The 23,098-nt window shown below is 45.2% G+C and overlaps 1 long non-coding RNA gene and 1 other non-coding gene across 2 annotated transcripts; both read right to left on the reverse strand.

The window, feature by feature from the left end:
• Positions 1-1,104: 1,104 nt before the first annotated feature.
• Positions 1,105-17,070, reverse strand: LOC141571822 (uncharacterized). The gene is made up of 4 exons (XR_012496879.1): positions 16,952-17,070; positions 15,143-15,250; positions 3,825-3,950; positions 1,105-1,280 (listed from the first exon to the last, which is right to left on the reverse strand). It is a non-coding gene; the product is annotated as an uncharacterized LOC141571822 (long non-coding RNA).
• Positions 14,886-14,984, reverse strand: LOC141571964 (small nucleolar RNA SNORD16). Its single transcript, XR_012496998.1, has one exon. It is a non-coding gene; the product is annotated as a small nucleolar RNA SNORD16 (small nucleolar RNA).
• Positions 17,071-23,098: the final 6,028 nt, after the last annotated feature.

Genomic DNA, 23,098 nt, shown 5'->3' on the forward strand with positions numbered 1-23,098 from the left:
GAAGGAGCAGGGGTGAGAGAAGAGGCTGGAGGGGCCACAGAGGCTGGTGACCTTGAGATATATCTATGTAGCTATACATTTATATCCGTTAACAGGGTTGCATGGAGGTGGGGCCCTGGAAGTGATTGGATAATGGATTCTTTTCAATGTTCTGTGTGTGTTGGGTGAATGGGTCAGTTTTATTGTTTGTTTGTTTGTTTTTGTATTTAGAAACAACACAACTCCACAGAACCCAATCAGACTACAAAGAAAAAGCATCAGTCTTAGAAATATCATTGGAGTGTACTTTCTCTTCTAATAAAATGCTCTTTCACCACTTTAAAAAAAAAAGAAATATATCAGAGCATCACGGAAAAATGAGTCCACCCCTGACGTTTGCTGCTACTGAATTTTCATTATATAGACATCAATGATTCTCCAGTTTTAATCTGCCTGATCACTTGGGAAACTTATTAAAAATATGGGTATTTGGGATCTGTCCTGGGAATTCTGATTCAGTGGGGCTCAGTAATGTGCATTTTAAAGAAGTTCCCATGGTAAATCAGATGTGATCTTGCTTTGAAAAACACATTTCTAGATTCTGATTATTTCATCTTCAGGGAGTTGCTTGCAATTCAAGAGATTGCCACCAGATGGCAGTAGTGCTTTGTGATAGATCTAAGCAAAGATCTGCTGCGAATAGTTGTTGGCTGGAAACAGTTCTTTATGGCAAGAATGTATAGAAAATAGGTAATTATTTTAGATAATTTATAAAATTATTAGTCATGAAATCTGAAATTTCAGAGTTTAATTTTAAATTCAAATTTACTTTTCAAACGTTAGTCCAATACTGTGGCAACTGGCCATGAATGGCTTTTGAGCACCTGAAATGTGGTTAGTCTGAATTAAAATGTGCTAGACGTGTAATAAACACACTGAATTCCAAAGGAAAAAAAAAATAAAGTAAAATATCTTATTAATAATTTTTTCAGGATAATATGTTGAAATTAAAATATTTTGAGTTAAATTTTTATTATTAAAATGAACACCTGTTCCTTTTTACTTTTTCAAAATGAATAATAGAAAGTATAAAATTACATATGTGATGCACATTCTATTTCTATTAGGAAGCACTGTATAAGAAATCATCTAAATTAATTTCTTCATTTTGAAAGTAAGGGAATTGAGGGAAAGGGACCAGACTTGAAGTCGAAAGACCTCTATTGAAGTTCCAATCCAAACACTCATTGTATATTCCTTTGGGCAAGTTGTGTACCTTCGTTTAGCCTCCATTTCATCATCTGTAAAAAAAAAAAAAAAAGGCATAATTATAGCAGCACTACTTACTTAAAAAGAATGATTTAAAAGACCAAGTGAGATAATGTGGCTGAAGGAGCTTGTGTAAACTCTGAAGCATCACAAAGAGATCAAATTACTATTGTGGTTACTGATAACCACTAGAACCCAGGTCACACAGTCTCACAATTCATTAAAGCACCTGGTGTGGGAAGGTCACTGGAAGGGGCACTTAGGAGGTTACAACTGAGTTAAGGAGTTGTAGGCTACGGACACTTAGGAAGGGTAAGATGACAACACATGGTTAGAATGGTGATGGAAGTAAGTAATGGAAAACTTGTCACAAGGCATATTTGGTTACCATTGAGAGTCATTTCTCTTTCATTTTTAAAATATGAATTTATTGAACTGAGACAGCAGGATTGGAAGGTTGGAGGGGGAGGGAAGACAGTAACAAAAATGAATAACGTGTTGTCCCTATTTGCAACAGGGTTTATCACCTGGGGGGGTGGGGAAGGCAGGCACAAACGATATGAAAGAGGAAAGACTGAGTGTGGAAGCTGCCAGCCTCAGGGCCTCTAATGGGAGCTTTGGTATTAGGAATGAGTGACAGGGGCTGCCAATTCCTCACCAACTCTCCCCTCTCCTCCTCTTCCTTACTATGCAGAATCTTGACTTTGTTGGGGGTTGGCAATTGGCCCAACTAAAATGCTACATTTCCCAGCTTCGTTTGAAGCAAGGGTAGCCACACAATGCAGTTCTGGACAATGAGATATAAGCAGAATTTGGACTGGGCCTCCACGAAAGCTGCTTAAAAGCAGGGGTTGGGGGGTGGGTGGTATTCAGCCAGTGTGCACACAAAAGCGCTTGGCCTTCTCTAGTGCGTGGACTGTGAGTATGATGGTGGCGATCCCAGCAGCCATTTTGTGAGCATGAGTTTAAAAGTCATACCCTACAACAGCAGATGAGAAAACTAGAATGAGCTTGGGACCTGGAAAACATCATGGAAATGCTAGAATACCCTGAATTTCCCACCTTTAATCTTCTCATTCTGTGGGGAAAAAATGATCTCCTATTTTCTGTAAGCCAGTGTTATTTGGGTTTCTGTTCTATGTGGCCAACTCAGTTTCTGAATGACGCTGAGCATGTTAGTGCATATATCAGGGCTCTTAGCTCCATGTGCCTATGGCAGGGAGCATATTAGAAAATGTTATTGTGTCTGGGGCCAGAAGGTCACATGAGATGGATAGGACAGGGACACTTTTAAGCTCTATGCCAGCAGGCAGGGTGGTGGTGAAGCCTCCTTCCCCCTCCTCAGGAGGACACAGATAGTAATAGCTCCAGGCCTCCCAAAGAAAGAGAAAACAGGAATACCACAAGGAGCAACATTTAAGAGAAGTGGGTGTTTAGGTGCCGACTGGTGCCAGCCCACCTGACTTCATCTCTTCTGCGTATACGTCTAGGTGATGTAAAGGGGAAATTGATTGGTGAGATATATTGAGTTTGAACTGATTTATTTTTTTAATTGTGGTGAAAACACATAGCATAAAATATATTGTCTTAACCTTTTGAACTGATTTCTTTTCAATATCACCCGTCCGATCATGTTTTCTTGTGGCTCCCACCTCAGAGGGTGACAGCACACATGGCCACAGGGAAGTGTGGTGGCAGGGACAGGGTGGTCCCCTTTGGGGCTCTAGGCTGACTTTTTTGAGTTAATTATTGACATGATAGTATGGAAATCTAGGCTTTGTGGAAATGGAGGGATGCCTCACAGATCTTCCTTTGGCCTAGTAAGTGCCAGGGTTGGTGGCTTAGGTAAGGGAGTTGACCACTCCACAGGTGGGGAGGGCCCAGGTAACAAGAAAAAGAAGTGGAGAGCGACTCCATTCTGGCCCAGGGACGGTGGAGGAAGCATGGTCAGAGTGGCAGGCTGTGAGAGGTGAGCGCTCTGATTTCCTCCACCCAGGCCCAAGTGCTGGCTTGGCTAAGGGGATGCTACAGGTAGAGGAGTCTTGCTCCGCCTTGTAGGGGCTTAGAGGAGGTCACCTTGAAGTCTGCCCCTTCACCAACCTGTGAGTGGCCACATCAGAGTACACGTGGAGGCAGAGTGGAGGCAGGCAGAGCAAGGGCCTGAGCTCAGCTTCCTCCAGCTGCCGTGGGTGTCTGTGCCCTGTGGATAGTTTCTAGAAGTGTCCCCGTGAGCCCAAAGGAGGCTGGAAATTAGTTGAGAGTGGGAGTGGGAAGTCTACCAGACGGGTTGTGGCAACAGGTCAAGTGCCCTAAAGCTGAGGGTCAAGGGCAGACCCCCTGTGTTGGGTATTAGATGAGAGTCATAGCCGGACCTTAGGGGATGGTGGGTGAGGTGAGGACTGACCAAGACAAAGAAAGCAGAGCAGGACTCTCTGGCCGAGAGCTTTCGGCAAGTGGACAAGAAACATTCCTGGAGGATTTGGAGAAGGACAAGGACGTCAGCTCTTGCTAGAGAAGGCCACCATAACAAGCAGACCCACATCGCTACCTCTGAAAACATGGCAGTTATTTCTCACTCATGTTACGTGTCGGTGGCTGGGGCCAGTGGAGCTCTCGCCGCACAGGTCTTCTCAGTCTGGCTGAAGGAGCAGCACCAGCGTGTGTCAGGCCCTCCTCAGGGCAGGGAAAAGAGAGAGAGAGACCTGGTGGGAATCGACATTGGCTCTTAATGTGTCTGCTTTCACATGTCACTGGCCAAGGCAAGTCACACACTGGCCATATCAGTGGGGTGGGGAAGGACATTCCTCCCTCAGAAGTCACTGCAAAGCACATGGCGACAGAGCAAGGATGCATCACCCTCTTTCAGGGCAGGGGAGAGAGCGGTTGAGACTAAGACTAGAAGGTACCACAGGACTGTACCGCTTCTCCTCCAACATGAGTTCCCTTCAGCGGGCCCTTCCCCTCCCTTTGTGTCCCCAGACACTTGGTGGGAGCTGAAAGACTGACGATTTACCTGCAGAGCCCGAGTCCCCAAAAGGACAGGCTGGCTCATGGACTCAGGCTTTTTTTGCAAACCCGGACAAATTGCGGGATGCAAAGCGCTTGTAAAGACCAAGATCATGGAGGAGAAAAGCTGTCGCGTCTTCTGTTCGCCTGGGCGTGAGTAACTTTGGCTCCCAGTGACAGCACTGAAGGTGCAGGACAGAGAGCTGCCGGTGGGCCTCAGGGTCACCCCTCCCTCCCTCCGAGCGTGAACACGCACATTCATGGACTTCTTTTGGTGCAGGAGGGGGTTTTCCCCCAGCTAATAGGATCAACCTGTCCTTTACCTCAAACCTGTTTTTAAAAGGACATTCCTGTTTTTTTTTCCTTTCTTTAATTGCAGAATATTTTTATAACATACTTTGAACAAAATAAACAGAACTAGCAAAACAGTTATTAAAGTGCTATAAAGTGGTTTCCTCACACGTTCCCTCCTTTATTTCTTCCTCCTTCAGATGGGTCGAGCTCAGTTGGGCTGGGCTGGGTGAACCTAAGTGAATGTGCTGTGAGTTAGTGAAGGGACATCGGATAAGGTGCCGTCATACACCTACTTCTAAAGGAGCTGGGACACCTCCTCCCGCATCCCTTCAGGCAAATTCTTGCTCAACCACATTTTGTTAATTTATAGGCTGCAGAGCGCTCAGTTCTCAGGACCTGGGGCAATGGGCTGGGCTGATTTTACAGCAGGTGCAGGTGTTCTCTTTTCCCATTACTTAGCCCCTCCGTGTCATCCTCACGCCCCTTTCGAGGTGTCTGACTATATGCCACCATTAGAATCCCATGCCTTTGGGCCTAGCATTATGTTGAAAGGTCCCTCACTAAACCCTGAGGACCTTGGTATAACGAGGCCCTGGTGAGCACCAAAGTAAGGGCTGGAGGAAGGTAGTGGGGTTTGGAGAAGTGGGAGAGGTGCTCAGAGGTGGGCTGGTGGAACAGAGGAGGTTGGGAGAGTGACCCATATGGGAGACCGACTCTGACAACTGCTGCTTTGCTTGCTCGCTGGCCGTGGCCACCCGTAAAGCTGCAGCAGAAAAGGGTGTAGCCCAGAATGAGCACAGGGCTTTTGTCCCTGGGTGGATGGAGGACAGGAACGGGAGCATATGGGGGCAAGCTGGGCCTCGTTCCTCCCATCTGGGTCCCCGTTGGAAGGGTGGGGTCTGAGTGGTCCCACACCGCCCTGGCCCCATAAAGTATCCTCGTTGGGGGTGGGTGGTTAGGAAGGACGGCCCTGGTCCCAGGAACACTTCCTGCCCTGGATGAGGCCTGGACATCGCTATGTGGGATGTGGGAGGGGGGCTGGGGGTGTTGAGAAGGAGGAAAGCTCTTCCCTATTCTCTGCTGGCCCCTCTCTCAGAACGCTCAGAGTGCGGAACAGAAAGTAAGCTCCCAGAGCCCGACACACCATTCTGACCATCTCCTGTGTTAAATATCACATGGTGTTTTTTCCAAGGTAGACACGATACTCTCTGCTGTCACTTTCCCCAGAGCCCATGATCAGTCATGAGTTCCTCAGACGAACACTGACGAACTCATGACTGATAATGGTCAGAGATGTATCCTTGCTCAGAAGAATCTGCCCCTCGATAAAGAGAAGACTCGCTAGAACCTGGATTTCCAGTAGAAGGGAGGAGAGGGAGAAAATTTGAGGAAGGGAGACTTTCTCTTCACTCTCATAATGAAGGTCACACTAGTCAGCCCCCAGAGGTAGAGAATGCTAGAATTTGCAAAGCTGTTTCCCATATGGACCCTGATTTGATCTTCCCACCCACTGATATTAGTAGGCAAGGAAAGGGCAGTTATCACCACGGGCAAGTGAAGAAACGGAGGTGCAGAGAGATCAGGGCCACACAGCCAGATGGTAGCAGAGCTAGGACAGGGAGTGATTCTTTTCGCTCTAAGCCAGGCCTTTTCTGTGATGCTCGATGCAGAGATGCAGCCTGAGCACAAGAGTGTGGACCAGAGAGGACTGGAGGTGGTGGATAAGGCAGGGCGTTTGGAATCAGAGGACCTACCTTAGGATTCGAACTGCATCTCTTTCTCAGAAGTTAGTTAAAACCTGAGAGCCTCAGTCTCCTCACCAGTAAAGTGGGGACAATAACCCCACTTTTGTTTACTTAACAGGGTTACTGTGAGGATCAAACATGAGATAATGTGATGGAAGAAAAGTTTGCAAACAGCTGCCCACACGCGAGCTTCCAGGATGTGAGGGCTGGACCCCCTTGGTACTGCTCACACCCTTCCTTTGGGGGAGGCAGCAGGCTCAGAAATAGCCGTCACTTCTGTCCTCCCCATTTCCCCCGGGATTGAGGCTGAGTATTTTCTTCTTGAAAAAACAAACAAAAAAAAAATCAAAGCAGTTGCAGAAATATCAAAAGCTCATTTCTGCTTCCCCTCGGCTGCCCTCTGCTCTGTGAGGCCAAAAGGAGAGGATGTTGCTGGAGACCTGCGTTAGGCTGGGGCCTTCCAGCGTCCTCCCGGCCCACCAAGGGCCACCAGGAAAGACCTGGACAATGTTAGTCATCTGTTCACAGGCCAACACGGGTAGCACTCTGAGGTGTGGAAGTGTGGTCTTCCTTGGGAGATGGGGCGGAGAGGAGAGGAGCCCAGCTCTTTCAGGCCAGGCTGTCACTGCCTGGGAGCACCAAAGAACCACCTGGATATGCCCAGAGAAATGTATTCTGTCCTCTTCACCAGAAATAATTATTCGTTTCAACTGATACCTTTCTGGCCATTTGCAGAATGGAGTTCAGAAGCCTGTGAGTCTCGTTTTTCTCCCTCTAATGATCAGCAGATGAGTTTCCAGGTATGCTTATGTTTGTATAAAATGGAGAGACCAGCTTCAAAGGAGAAACAAAACCCACAGAGCGCATGTTGTGTGGCACCGCCAGGCAACCTCAGATGGGAGCAGGTAGGGTTCTGGTCCTCTGTCACGAGGTGATGGCTGAGGACCTGTCCTCCCACCCCTGACCCAGGGTCTTCACCTGAGTTGGTTAGGTGGGCCCACTGGTTCATCTGTGTCTCCCAAACCACACTCAGAAATTCGTAATGGCAGCAAAAGGGATTCACTGAGAAGAACCTAACCTACGGTACAAATGAACTATATATCGTTTGCCAAACAGTTAGGTGCAGTCCTATGTACCCATAGTAACTTTAGACAATACAAGGTATGAGTCTGGTGTTAATTACTAATCCCTCCTCTACGGGGGACAGAGAAAGGAATGTTACAGTTCATATTCTAGCCCAGGTTTTTGGCAGTGTCCTGGTTCTGTCCTTTATTCTGACCCTCGTCTTGTCCCAAACCATTTGGAGTCCCATGTGGTTCCATGCCAGCTGACCCTTTTCTTCTTAGGGCATGCAGCCTAGGGATTCTTAGTTTCTTTAATTTCCCAAAGTTAGATTTCGAATACAGGGTTCAGCAGGCATGTTTTCATAGCTCTCTTTCTTTGCTGTTTGCTGCACCACAGGCTTGTCTGGAGGCTAGAAACACAGTGGGTGGGGCTCTCGGCCAGAGTACATTCTGCTAAATAAGTCGCTTGTGCCAAGAACCTTCTTTCTGCCACCGCTGCGGTAGGTGCCGTTCTACTGGCAGCCTTGGATTTTAATAGGAAAGGCACAACTTCTGACTATTATATCATAGGGTTTTCCTCTATTTTATAATAAAAACATTTTCTAAACTAACTACTGTATGGCTAGTCACCACCAGCTGTCTGTATATATGCCCACATGTGTTACTGTAATATACTCACCCAAAGGTCAGGTATGTGGTGAAATTTGAGGCTACAGGCTTCTCTCTTAGCATGTGTTATGAGGGCTGAGGAGAGGGTGACCAGGGAGGATCTGGGAAGGCAGATCATGTAGTCACGGAGTTTTGTTTGAGGGGCTTGGGAATTCATTAGGAGATGGGAAGAGAGCTGGCAAACACATCACCTGCCTGATGGGGGAAGGGGAAGAACCTACTGAGGCAGAACCCAGGATTTGATCCATTTAATTTATTTGATAAATATGATTTTAGCACCTGCTACGTCCCAGGCCCTCTTCTAGTAGGTGGGGATACAGCAGCGAACAAAACAGACAAAAATCACTATGATCATGGGGCTGAATTTCTACTGCTGTGCTGTGACTCCATTCATTGGATGAGGACTTTAGGTATCAAGGTCCTAACCTTATCAATATGATTGGTTGTAAATGGCTCAGATGGTGTCTTTCCTCCCCCACCCCTTCCTTCTTTTCATCCTCTTCTACACACCCTAGAATTGTTATCTTGCTCCTTAGTGAAAAGACCCAAGATCCCCCTTGGGAAAGACCCCAAGTTCTGGTGGCTACCACCCTAGGGCTCCCAGGTATATGGAGACTATCTCTCAGGGCTTCCCTTAGCCTGTATGACTGAGATATCTTTGGATCTGAGGTCACAGAAGCATCCCTGCCTATCCATCTCTCAGATTTCTTCTCATCCCTTTCACGTTGAAAATCAAGCAATAAAGATAAAATCTTGAAAGCAAGCAAAGACACAAAAGACTGACAACTGACTTCTTAAGTAGAACAATGGAAGCCAGAAGACAATGAAATGATACCTTCAAAGCTCTGAAAGAGAACAAATGTTGCCTAGTAAAAGTCTGTGGAAGCACAAATATCCTTCCAAAATAAAGGGAGGAAATGATACTTTCAGAAAAAACAAAATTTGATAAATCTCATCTTCAGCTGACCTGCACCAAAGGAAATATTAAAGTGTATTCTTAGTCAGAAGGAAAATGAACTCAAATGTAATCTGAGAGATGAAAGAAGGAATGAAGAACAATAGAAAAGGTAAATAGGGCCGCCCGGTGGCTCAGGCAGTTGGAGCTCCATGTTCCTAACTCTGAAGGCTGCCGGTTCGATTCCCACATGGGCCAGTGGGCTCTCACCACAAGGTTGCCGGTTCAACTCTTTGAGTTCCACAAGGGATGGTGGGCTGCGCCCCCTGCAACTAGCAATGGCAACTGGACCTGGAGCTGAGCTGCGCCCTCCACAACTAAGACTGAAAGTTCAACTTGAAGCTGAACGGCACCCTCCACAACTAAGATTGAAAGGACAACAACTTGACTTGGAAAAAAGTCCTGGAAGTACACCCTGTTTCCCAATAAAGTCCTGTTCACCTTCCCCAATAAAATCTTTAAAAAAAAACAACAACAAAAAACTACCTGGGTTTCAAGTGTACAATTTTTAAAAAAAAAGAAAAGGTAAATATGTGTAAATGTAAGTGAATATTGACTACGTATACAATAATAATATCTTGTATAGTGAATTAAAATATCTGAAATAACATGAAAATAGCATATGTTGGAGGATGGTGGTAGAGTTAAAGCAGTCTGAGGTCCTTGCATTATACAGCAGTGGTAGAAATACTTACTTGTATCTAATTTTAATTAGACAGATGTTGCAACAACATCACATAAAAAAAAGGAAAAAAACTTCAAAATCACCAACGTGAATTGTTCTCAAAAGAGTGAATCAAATGGCACCATAAAAATATTGACTCAATCCAAAAGAAGGCAAGAAAGGATCATAGAACCTGAAGGACAATTATAAAGTAAATAAGATGGTAGATTAAAACTCAACATAACAGTAATTACAATAAATATAGAAGAATTAAAAATTTCACTTAAAATACATAATTGTTAGAGCAAAAACAAAATGAAACCTAACTGTATCCTGCTTATAAGAGGTATGCTTTAAATGTCACTTGTATATAAAAAGATTAGAAGAAAGAAATGATAAAAAATACTGTACAAAGAAAGTTGGGGTAGCTGTATTTATATCAAATGAAATAAATTAAAGCAAAAAATCATTACAAAAACAATTCTAAAAAAAGCTAAAACATTTCAAAAAGCTAAAACAATTCTAAAGTTATATGAATCTAATAATATTACCTCAAAGTAAACAAAGTGAAAATGACAGAACTAAAAGACAAAATAGAAAAGCCACAATCATTTATGTAGGAGATTTTTTACACACCTCTCTGTTACTAATAGATCAAGCAGAAATTACCCGGTAAGGATACAAAGGATTTGAACAAGATGGTTCACAAACTTGAATTAATTGGTATATACAGAACATAGCTTCCAACAATGGCAAACATACAATGTTTGCAAGTGCAGGTGGAACATTTGCTCCTATGTGAGACCATGAAGCAAGTCTCAACAATTTTCAAAGGATTGAAATTTTCACTGACTACATTAGAATTAAACTTAAAATCAGCAACAGAAAAGACAATTAGAAGGTCCTCAAGTGTTTGGAAATTAAGCAATATTTTTCTAAATAACTGATAACCAAAGAAGAAATCACAATGGGAATTAGAAAATGTTTTGAACTGAATGACAATAAGAAGACTACATTTGATAAATGCAAGACAGGTAGGATGCAATTAAAGCCAGACTTCAGAGGAAATTTATAGCTTCAAATGCTTATATTAGAAAAGAAGGGCTGAACATCATTTATGTAAATATCCAACTCAAGTAGTTAGAAAAATAAACTAAATCCAAAGAAAATAAGATGATAGAAATAATGAAGATGGGGGCACATATTAATGAATTAGAAAAGAAACAAAGAATAGAAAGAACCCACAAAGTTGATTTTACGAAAAGACCAATAAAGTTAACAAGCGTCTGGTAAAATTAATCAGGAAGAGAGAGAGAGAGAGAGAGAGAGAGAGAGAGAGAGAGAGAAATTGATTTATTTTAAGAAATTTGCTCATTGGCTTATGCAACTATGGAAGCTGACAAGTCAAAAAATGCAGAGTAACCCCGCAGCTAGAGACCCAGGAAATAGCCAGTGTTGCATCATGACTGGTAATGCCAAGCATTGCCAAGGATGTGATGCAACTAGAGTTCTTATGCATTGCTAGTGTGAGTGTACGCTGGAAACTATATGAACACATACATATCCTGTGACACAACATGGCCACTCTTAGGTATACACCCTGGAGAAATGTACTCATGACACCAAAAGGCATGTATGAGAATGTCCTTAGCTTTATATAGTAGCCCTAAATCAGAAACAACTCAAATACCCATCATCAATAGAAGGGATAAACAAATGTTGGTAATACTCATACAATGGATACTTTCCAGCAATGAGAATAAATCTAGCCACATCCAACAAGAAGGATGAGACCCATAAACATAACATTAAGTGAAGAAGCTAGACATGAAAGAGTACACATTGCATGACTGTGTTTAGATAACGTTCAAAATCAGGCAAAACTAATACACAGTGTTAGAGGTCAGGACGGTGGTGACATTTGGAAAGGAGGAAGTGGGAAGTGATTACAAAGGGCCTTGAGAGGGCTTCTGAGATATTGCTCATGTTTTATTTGTTTGAGTGTTTGTTATATGGTGTGGCTACTTCGTGAAATTCATTAAGCTTACATTTTAAAAATTATAAAAAGAGAAAGAACAAGGGAAAGGGGACTGGAGATAAAAAGGGTAGATAACAGTTTCTAGAAAGTTCACTCTAAGGGAATAAAAATGAGAGGAGGTGGTCAAGAGTGTTTTCTTTTCCTTTAAAATATATTTATATTTTAAAGTAGGACATGTTTGTATACTGATGAGAATAATCCAGTAAAAAGGGGAGAATTGACGATGTTGGAGGGAGAGGCAAGAGCTGCGGGAGAGACATCCACGGGTAGTGGAGGGGGGTGGTATGTGTCATGCAGGAATGGAGGGCAGTCCACCCAGGCCAGCAGACAGGAGTGGAAGTGTGGAGGGGCGCTGACACAAGAGCTTCCTTTTCTGTTGCTCAAGCCTCCTCCCTCGGGGTACCTGCACCCACACTCTCTCATTCCTAATCTAGTTCATGAATTAAATGAATGGATTCTCTGCTTCCTGAAAGGGAGACAGGGACTGGAAGGCGGGAACTGGTGGCCTGGCCTGTTCTTTGGGTGAGGCACTAGAGGAGTTTACGGCTGGGCAGGAGGTGCAGGTCCCAGCCTGAAATAGGCTTTAGGGGGTTTTCTGTAGATTTCTGCCATTAGAAGCGCCTTTCCCAAGTGGCTGATTCTGGGTAAATTGGGATGGTAACCCAGTGCTCGCTCCCTGCTCCCCTACCCTCGGCCCCATCTCTGACCCACTTTTGGGGGCAGTGACCTCTGGCCACTCGCCATTCTCATAGGACCCCAGGGCTCTCCCTGTGAGCAGGAGGAGGGAACCTCAGCTTCAGGAAGGGCAGGAAGCCAGCTTAAAAAAGCACATTCCTTGGCAGGTTAAAAAACATTTTTTTTTTTAAATGTAGAAACTTAACCTTTGCTAGGAAATGGTTGCGGTATTTTCTTTAAATGAAAAGAGACCATTGTGAGTCGAATTTTGGAAACTACACAACATCCTGGTGCTGTTCTCCAGGGCGGTCTCAGGCAGCCCTCATCAGGCCGGCTCTGGTCTTTTCTCCAGATGGCCTCTCCTTGCACAGTTGGAGGGACTGGTCCCCAAAAAGACCACCAGAATGCTGAACAGAGGACCTCCGGCAGAAGGGGCTTCTCATTTCCTGCAGTGGCCTCCACTTAGGACCAGCTCCATAATTTGTGGGACCCAGTGCAAAGTGAAAATGCGGAGTCCCTGGTTCAAAAACCATTAAGACTTTCAAAATGGTGACAGCAGAGCACTAAACCAAATGTGGGCCCTTCTGAGCACAAAACCGTCTACGTGAGGGATCCTGTGTAACCACACAGGTCACAGACCTGGCCTCCACTTGATTCTGGCAGATAATATCACTCATTCTGCAGGCCAACTGCGGTTTTTGAAACTGCTCTCTTAGGCGATACCACCAGGGCTAGATGCGGACCCCCAATGATACAGGCAGCACTCAGAGCTTCCTTCTGGGGTCCCACCTCCATCCCCGGCTCCCACATACCACAGCTGGCAACAATTTCCCAACCTGGCTCTTCACTCAAATTTCTTTCCCGTCACATTTCATAGACTGTGCATCTCGGTCATGAAAACATTCTGGGTTTAATCTGCGCTTGCTTGTAACCCAGGATCTGGGTAATCAGGGGACACAGAACAGCTGAAAGGAGTGCGGGACTCCTTGACTCTCCTTGAGTTGTTTACAAGCCTCCTGATAGGACCTACTGTAAATAGGAAAGTATAGTCACATGCCAACTTTGCAGCAAATTAAAATCATCCCCGGCTTTCCCTGAATCTTAACACATAGCAGTTTCTGTTTGTGCAGCATTTATTACCTTGCATGCTACTTACAGACTTGCGTAGTTCTCTGCTTAGCCAGGCCTAACCATTTGTGCACTCCGGGCTCTGGGAGGCCCACCATGTTCCCAGGGTCAGCCTGACCTCACAAGCCCGGACCCTCTCCAGACCTGCACTGTCTAATAGAGTAGCCAGTAGCCACTTGTGGCTCCTGAGCACTTGAACTGTGGCTCGCCTGAACTGAGACATGTTGCTCATGTAGATAGAATACACACTGGACTCTGAAGTCTTAGTACGAAGAGAAGAATGGACGATATCTCATTAATAATTTTTTACATTGATTACATGTGGAAAGATAACACAGTCACATGACCATAATGACGTTTTGGTCAACAGTGGATTGCATATATGACAGTGGTCCCATAGGATTATAATGGACCTGAAAAATTCCTGTCGAGCTAGTGACGCGGCAGCCATCATAATGGCATAGGGCAACGCGTTACTCACGTTTGTTGTGATGCTGATGAATGGTGTGCAGTAATGTCCTCGGCCTTCACATCCACTCACCACTCACTCAACTGACTTACCCACCGCAACTTCCCAGCCTGCAAGCTCCATTCATGATAAGTGCCCTACATAGTGTACCATTGGTTACCTTTTACGCCATATTTTTACTGTACCTTTTTTAGGTGTAGATGTGTTTAGATGCACAAATACCTACCATGGTGTTACAGTTGCCTACAGTATTCAGTACAGTCACAGGTGATACAGGCCAGTATTCTGTGAGCAAGAGGCTGTACCATACAGCCTAGGTGTGCAGGGGGCTCTGCCATCTAGGTTTGTGTGAGTGCACTCTGCGATGTTCACACAATGATGAAATCATCTAACAACAAGCTGATTTCACATTTCTTAGAATATATCCCCATCATTAAGTGACACATTATTATTACTTATATACTATTACTTATATAGCATTACTTATATAATGAATAAAATAAAACATTATTAAAGTTAATTTCATATTTCTTTTTCCTTTTTTAATGTAGCTACTAGAAGATTTAAAATGATGTGTATGGCTTGCACTTGTGGCTTGTGTCATATGTATGTTGGATCGTACTACTCTCACACTTCTTCTTGTTGTATTTCCATGTCCAAGCCAATGTGGATTTCATACACATGTGACTGACAGAACCTTGGAAGGAAAACAAGATACAGAGAGATCATATGACCTGACCCCAAATGCCACCTTCTCCAGGAAGACTCATCAAAATGTCCCAGGGCCACCTAACACTACTAGCCCAGGGGCCTTTGTTTGGCCATTGGGGATCTATCTGCCATGTGTTTTCTTTATTTTTATTTTATTTTTTCTATTTTCCCAGTTAAGAACCACATTTTTCCAATGTTAGGAATTTAAAAAGGTTGTCTTGCTCAGTGAGAAATGTCATCATCCTTCCGAACCAGCTTACTGACAGCAGACAACTGTCGCTGAGAACAGAGTATGACGCAAATTATGACATCATGGCAATGCCATGTGTTTTCAACCAACACACATTTACTAAACATCTACAGCTGCAAGGCAATGTAGCATAGTGACGTCAAAGCACAGGCTCCATCTAGAGTCTCCATCACCTAGGCCTGACTTTACTACTTATGAACTACATACCCTTGAATGAGTGACTTACCACTTCATGCCTTAGTCTTCCCATCTGTAAAATGGGAATTCTAACACCCAAGAGCAGAATCAGGATGGTGATTCAAGTGTCTACCTTCCAGGCTTGTTGTGAGGATTACTAGAATGAGGAAAAGAAAGCCGTTAGCACAGAGATATGTGCTCCACTGTGGCCCTGCTATAGATAGTTCTGGACCTGACCTGGCCCCTGGACTTTCACAGGGTCCAACAACCTCTGAGGAAGAAATGGGCATGATTGAGGGCACCAAGTAAGTGTGGGAACCATGATCTTGGAGAGGTTCCAAGGAAGAGTAGAGACACCCTGTGCCAGCTAGGACAAATGCCAAAATTTGGAGTCCAGAAAGGTGTCTGTCCAGTCAGGATGCTGACCTAGAGGGCCTGGCATAGATGGAACTGGAGGGTGGCTGGAAGATGAGTGAGGAATGGACAATTCCACTCTCAATTGTTTGAACTCAAAATATCCCCCCCCCCCAACTGGGGCTGAACCCATAGACAAGACTAAGGGAGTGGGCCCAGATCACTTTCCAAGTCCTAAATTGGGTCTCAGTAGGCAGATCTGGGGTGTTGAACCCATTTTTTGCCTTGTAGTCTTGTTCCTATAAGGCAACTGAATTAGGGTGATGTTTGTTAATGAAGCAAATAAATTCCAAAATGTCAGTGGCTGGACAAAATAGACTTTAATTCTCACAGACAGCAGTTCAAGGTGGGTATTCCTAGCCAGCAGGAGGCCTTCCACGTGGTGACTCAGGGATCCAGGCTTCTTGCATTAAGTGGCTCTGCCCTCCCATATGGCATTAGAGTTCTCTGCCTCCAGAGGGAAGACAGGGAAGAGGAGAGGTAGAAGGCACAACTGCTTTTAACTACCTTGGCCTGGATGTGACAGCTATTATTCTATGCACATTCCAGCCACAAGAACGAATCATACAGCCTCTCCTAGATGCAAGAGAGACTGGGAAATGATGACTTCATGACAGAACGGAGAGCACAAATTTCTGGTGGCTGTCTCTGCCCACCCCGACTTGTAGAGAGAGCTAACCCAGCAACCTGGACTTCTTTCTCCCTACCAGGCCCCCAGCCCTTCTCTAAGCCACCTGCCAGTCACCATAGCCAGGCTGGGTTCTGAGAGGACTCCTGAAGAGGAATGGAGGGGGAAAAAAACATGGACACTCCCTAGGGATTCCTAACAGTGTTCCCCATGTATGGCGCTTTATTGTTCCCAAAGCCAACTACGCAGGTAAGGCAGAGAGGGAGGCAGGGACAATCACCTTCATTTGACAGGCAAAGAAGCAGAGGCCCAGAGAGGCTGAGCTCCTGGCACAAGGTTGCACAGGAGTGTGTGAATGAGAACACAGATGTTGGTCTACCAACTCTGGACTCTCTGTATAAGCTTGATAAGCATGTTTCTGTCTTATGGCTGGTCAGAGCTAGGGCCCCAGGTGGGGCTGGGAAACTCACATCCAGGGAGCAGCAGGTCCTCCCTGGGGGCTTCTCTGGGCTGGGTGCTCAGCCTTCCCTACAGAACATATGTTTCCTGTTTTCCTTCTACCTCTGGCTTAGGGCAGAGAACAGGGTTTTCCTGAGCGGAAGAGCCTCAAAGACTTGGCTCACTACCAGCTAGTTCTGCTAGATCTGTCCGCTCATGGCTCTTATTATTCAGGATAATGAGCCCCCTCACCCACCCATCCAATGATCTTTGTGGCCATTATCTCCCCTCATCCTCCCCAAACTCTCAAGACCTGGAGTTCTAAAGAACCCAGGCCCTGACTCCCACCTTGGTGTTCTGTGAAGACACTTTGCTTACCAGCCAAGCTCCTTGGCAACAGCTGGGGATCTGTGCCGTCCTGGAACCTACAAGCCAGCTAGAACCATGGAGCAGGTCTCTGGGTCCCAGGGCTTGCGAAAGGCAAGCCAGGACTTTGGCCAACCCTGCAGCCCTGGGAGGTGCCAAGCCCTAACACCTCCCCTCCGACTGTTTCCCAGTTGTCCTGGAGTGGAGGCTGGGGCCAGTGGGTGACATCATCCAGCTCTCCAGCCGGCATCATGTGAGGCTGGCATGACCTGGGGCTCCGTGTGTAACTCTGCTCTAAAGCACAGAGTCAGCATCTTCCCCACTGTCTGGTCCAGGGCTCTCCTTTGTTTCCTGGATGAAAGAAGAGGAAGGGCAAGAGAACATTTCAGGTCTGCCGAGTCTCAGACTCCGGTGCTGGTGTGAGCCTTAAAGGAGAATGGCAGGATTTGATTGAAAGAGAGAACAGAATGGTGGTTGCCATGCTATTTATTGGGAGGAGGGGGAAATGGGGTGATGCAGGTCAAAGGGTAAAAACTTCCAGTTATAAGAAGAATAAGTTCAGCGGATCTAATGTACAGCCTGGTGTTGTCCATTAGTTAATAATACAGTATTGTATACTTGAGGTTGCTGAGAATCGATCTTAAGCATTCTTACCACACACACACAAGAGTTAACTATGTTAACCAGGTGAGGTGATGGATGTGCTAATATTTTGATCTTGGTAATCATTCCACAATGTATGTGTGTATCAAAGCATCACGTTGTGCACTTTAACTACATACAATTACATTTGTCAATGATCCCTCAATAAAGTTAAAAAAGAATAAAAAAAAGAAAGGGGGCAGCTAGTGCTCCCCACTGGCTTCCACCCTATGAGTGAGTGTGGGGGCCAAACCCCAAAAAGCAGTTTCCAGGCTCTCGGCCTCACATAGACAGGTGCTGGCTCAGGTAGTAAATGGCCATCAACTGTGATTGCATGGCCATCAGCTGTGGCTAGTTGGCCGTCAACTGTAACCAGTGAACCATTGGCCACTAATATAACTGCTGTGGCTATGCTAGCAGAGAGAGAAAAATGGGGGCTAGCAAGAAGATAGTGGCTGAGCTAGCAAGAGTGGATTGCAGAGAGGTGGATGCCGCCAGCGAGAATATAGTTGTATGACTCCCCTACCTATGGCTCCGTGGGTGTTCCTTTTTGGCCTCACCATATCCTGTGTTCTTGTGTGGGGAGCGGGAGCAGAGACCCCCAAGGCCGCCCCGCATGAGAGTGAGGAATAGGAGGAAAGGCTTTTCTCCATGTTTCTCCTGCCCTACCCACCCCACAAGAAGGAGGGCCTGCCTTCCTCAGGCCCATGAGACCCTGGTCCTGGACTCGGGAATAGCTCTTAGGGGTGTGTGTGTGTGTGTGTGTGTGTGTGTGTGTGTGTTGTGTCAGGTGAGGTGCTGGGTACAACAGGGCTTTGTGGGGGGCAGAGGTGTGTCTGAGTATGGGAGTCACTATGAGTGTTCCTGTGTGAGCTGGGTCCCGGGGCTTCTGAGAGGTAAGATTCCGGCCCTGCCTTGGCCTGCAGCCCACGGACAGGCCTGGGGCCCTGAGGGGAGACAATTGCTTCTGATGACCCAGCCTTGGGCCTTTGAAGTCCTCCTCCTTCCTCAGGGCTCCAGGCACAAGCAGCCCAGGTTTATTAGGTACAGGTTTATCTGGGCTAATTTAACTTGTTAAGATAATTGTTCCAGAGGCCGCAGCCCTGGGGCCCCCGCCACAGCAATTACCCTTCTCTTTGCCTCTTTCATCTCTAAGGGCTGCGCCTCTTTGCAGAGCCTTACTGGGTCCTTCCAAGACCTCGGGAGGGGCCCTGGCAATGCTTTCAGATGGTCTCATGTTTTTGTAAAACTTGCAAGAGTACTTATTTTGACCACAATCATTGAAGGCTGCTGTTTCTTTTCACCCTGACTTCCCCTTTGTCACATTTTGCCTCCTGTCAGGGTGTATTGTAATAACTGTGGGCATTCTGGGGATCCAGCTTAGGGAAACGAGTTAGGGATGCAGTTAGTCTGGGCAAATGAGGTGTATTTATGTGGGATGCAGTATACCTATCTAATATTTCATGAATGTGGTTCTGGGTCACATCTGTATATTGTTCTAGTTATTATGGGAGGCACGGTTTCCAGGAATTCTCCTATTACCCACGGTGTTGACTCACCTGGTGTGAAGCAGTGTGAATATGTCCTATGGCTCTCAGGACAGGAAGCATGTAGGAAGTGGTAGAAAATCAAGATTTGAAATGTACAGAGCCAGAAGCTAGTCTGTGGAAAGTTCTTTTAATCTTACAGCTCATGTATGAAATTTGTTAAGGATTTACCCCAACCCACAACAATCCTAAAAATTCACATGACGGTAGTTGAGAAGCTGAAATAAACTTTTCTAAATTCTGAATAACAAAGTGCATATTGTGATCAACCATGTTAGAGGAAAGACCATTCTCTACTCTCTATAGAAAATGATACGAAATCATTGGCATAGGATGAAACAGTCAAAAACACGCAGCCAAAAGGTAAAAAGTATTATAAAGATACATCAGCAAGTTAATTTATTAAAACAGTGTTTTTCTGGTTTTTGTGTATTTGTCAGCTTTTAAAAATGAATGAGTTTGTGTGACTTCTAGAAAAGAATGAGCAGCATTTTAAACAATGTTCACTTTTTAACCGAGTTTTGTAATTTTGTGTTTGGTTTCTTAAAGAGGACCCCTAAGTTGTTTAAGTTTCAGGTCCTGTAACACTTGGATCCACCTTGGCTCTGCTATTTGTGGAGATGGTGGGCATGTGGGAGAGGAAGCTGCCTTGCGATTCCCCCGAGGGTTCCCTGAGTCATGGAGGCAGGGCTGGGAGGGGCCTAGGGGACTGGCCACTGGCCATGTGCTCTCTGTGGTCCAGGAGGACCTGCTGGGATACCTGGGCTCCTTTGCAAGGCTCCTCAGGCTTTCAGAACTTCCTGAAGGTAGGAGCTGGGTAAGCTGGTATCCGAAAGGCCCTTAGGTCTCAGTCGATGTGTGTGTCTGCAGGCAGCACAGAAGAGCCACAGAGAGTGGAGAGGCATTCTTATACTCCTGTCATCAAGTATTTCTATCTAATAATTATTTCGTTAATGTTCATTTCCCCTACCAGACTGTAAGCTCCATGAGGACAGGAATCTTGTTTGTTTGTCTCACTCACCACTGCAATCCCAGCACCTAGCACAGTAGCTGGCATAGAATGGTGCTTAATAAACCTTTATCAAAAGAATGAACTGAATATAAAAATAAATGCACGAGGGCAGATGGAGGGAGCCAGACAGGGCTGCCAGGCCCGTCTCTCAGCTCTAAGTCGTGAGCCCGGTGAAGCCCCTTTGCAGACTTGTAGATGATGATGGTGATGATGAATGTATGCCTGTCCATGAACGTGCCCTTCTTAGGGACATCTGTGCCATTGAGGTCGACTGGAAGGCTGCAAGGGGATGGGGGAAGAGGTGATGACAGAGACAGAGGAAGGAGGAGGGGATGAGGTGATGAGGATGATGAGAGAACAAGGGGTTCTTGTAAGATCTGAATGCAAACCCTGGAAACCAGGAAGAACCATATGGCCTTAAAGATGGCATTAGCCATCTGGCCGGAGTGAATGAGCCAGGACACACCTGACTCATCAAAGTTCAGAGCCAGAAAGGGCCTAGAGTTCACCTCAAATGTTGGGTTAGTCTCCACAGGGGCATTTGGGGCCTCATTCCTCCCCTTGCCATGTTAGTGTGTGAGTGAATGAAAGGGGAGTGAGGAGGAGGAGAGCTGGACTCTGAGACCTTCCACCCTCTTGATTCAGGGACTCCTAGTTTTGTTGGTTTTCTATATTCAGGTTCCTCAATAAAGGGTCCTGACAGTAGAAAAGATCTGGAAACCACCTATTTAGAACAAGCCATTGCAAAGCCAGTTTTTATTAGTCTCTGTGTGTATGTTTTAAAAGTATCACACATCAATTGCTTTTCAGTATGATACTATTAGTTTATATTTTAAGTAATCTAAAATGAGAGTATTTGTCTTCAAACCATCCAGAGAGTTATATGCTACATTAAAATTCCAAACAAAACAGAGGAACACTTATTTAGAAAGCATTTTTTGGGGGGTACATTTCCATAAATCTCAAGAGGAGAAAGAAGACGCTAATCAACACAGCAAAACTTCTTCTGAAGCTCTACTTCAAAGAACACTAGAGCATTGAAATGGATGTAACCAATGGTGCGGGAGTCTTATCTATATTGAGGAGAGTAAAGAAGGCTTTTATTAAACAAACAAACAAAAATGAATGTTTGCTCTCAATAAAAAGGTCTCAGTCCCTCCCCACTTCTGCCAGAAAAAAAGAATTTAAGAACTTTTCTCAAATTTATTAAACAAAAGATAGATGTGTTTCCCATGATGATGGTAGTAAAAGAAGATATTTCATGTTAGTTTATAACTCTCCATGCTGGTTCCTGAATGGTATAGAATTAGAAAGAACTTTGTAGCAGTGGGAAAATTTGCACACAAAATATGCTTGACTTGACGCCTTTAATTATTGTTAGGATTGCACTACAAAAGATCAAGGAACATTTATGTTTCACAGTTAATGACAATTTCTTTTCTTTTAAATAATAATTCATGTAAGTAATTATTTGCATAACAATTTACTTTTAACATTTTGTCTCCTAGTGATTTATATTTCTGTAAATAAATGTTTTACTTAGTTTTATCCATTCATTACTTTTTGAAATGGAAATAAATTTAATATTAATTTCACTGGTACAAAAATTTATTAATGGTTTTGAACACTTCAAATAGAATACATTAATTAACTCCGTGTTTCGTTATTATACAGAAGTAGGTACAGTCCGTATTGCAGTCTCTACGTGTAAAAGAACCCGGTCCTTAGGACAAAGCTACTACTCAGAAGTTAGAGGACTTACCCCAAGGTCACATGACTATTAAGTAAGTTGCAGAGGGTGGATGGTATATGAATTCAGCATGTGTCCCCCTCCCACACAGCCTCCGGCCCCTCTGACCCAGGACATCAGCTCTTTTTCTTCTCATATGTCTCCCGGGTCATGTTTCTGTAGAAACTCCAACCCTGATACAGGACCGAGAGGTTGAGTTCCACGGCTCTTCGAGATGATGAAAACGTAGCACCCAATACTCAATCTCTCTGGCCCATTAGCTCCCAGGCACCCAAAGGCCACATAGGAGGGATGCCAAGGCCCAAAAAGAGGGAGAAATAGGAGTCAAGAACCAATAAATCAGAGAGGCGGGTTTGTCCTTCCGGGAGGACAGATGCAGAATGGGGTGGTTTCTGCCGTTTTCCCTGCACATTGTGGTGCTGTGTGTGTGGTGGAGTCACACACTGTTTTCTATGCATCAAGTTGGTTCTGTATTCTCACTACTGGGTGATGTGTTAGAGGGAGTGGGGGCCATTGCTTGCTGCCCAGTCCCTGAGGGGCACTGTATGTCACATGTGTCATGTGAAGGTCTGGCTTAGAGTACTTTCCAGAGAGACCCCAGGGCTGGGCTTGGCGGCCCTGTTATATCCCATAGCTTCATCTGGGTCTGACTTGCTCACAAACATCTCCGCCCTCAACTCCCAATTCGAAACAGAGGGCCCCATTCCTGGGCAAGCCTAGCTTCTGGTCTTTCTGCTAATTAATGACTGCTGATTGGCCCAGAGAGGCTCACTCATTATGCCAAGGAGAGATCAAAGCCAGACCCAATAATCTGCTAAATGAGATGTCAGATTAGGACATTCTTCTGGGCTATTAGGAAGATTTTTCTCCCTGGGTAAAGGCCTGTCAGGGCATATGACCCTATCACCCACCATGAGCAGAGCCAGAGGGGACTTTGCAGCCTTTCTGCTCCTCTTAGTTGGGCATGTGGCCATTTAATGGGACAGCCCCACCCCAGGGGCCGAGGCAAGGCATGATCTCTGGGGAGGTCACAAATGGGGAGGGATCCCCCTAGGAAACTCAAGTTTGGGCAGAGTCACCTCTGCCTCTTTATCCTGGGGGTTGTTGGGTGATTAAGGGAAACTGTAGACTCCCTGTCTCTGGGCTTTCAGCTGTACTAGGGGCATACTGCCTCAGTTTACCTCCTAGGGCTGGGGGTCAAGTTTTAT

Source organism: Rhinolophus sinicus, linkage group LG05 (assembly GCF_036562045.2).
Source record: "Rhinolophus sinicus isolate RSC01 linkage group LG05, ASM3656204v1, whole genome shotgun sequence".
NCBI classification, from domain to species: domain Eukaryota; kingdom Metazoa; phylum Chordata; class Mammalia; order Chiroptera; family Rhinolophidae; genus Rhinolophus; species Rhinolophus sinicus.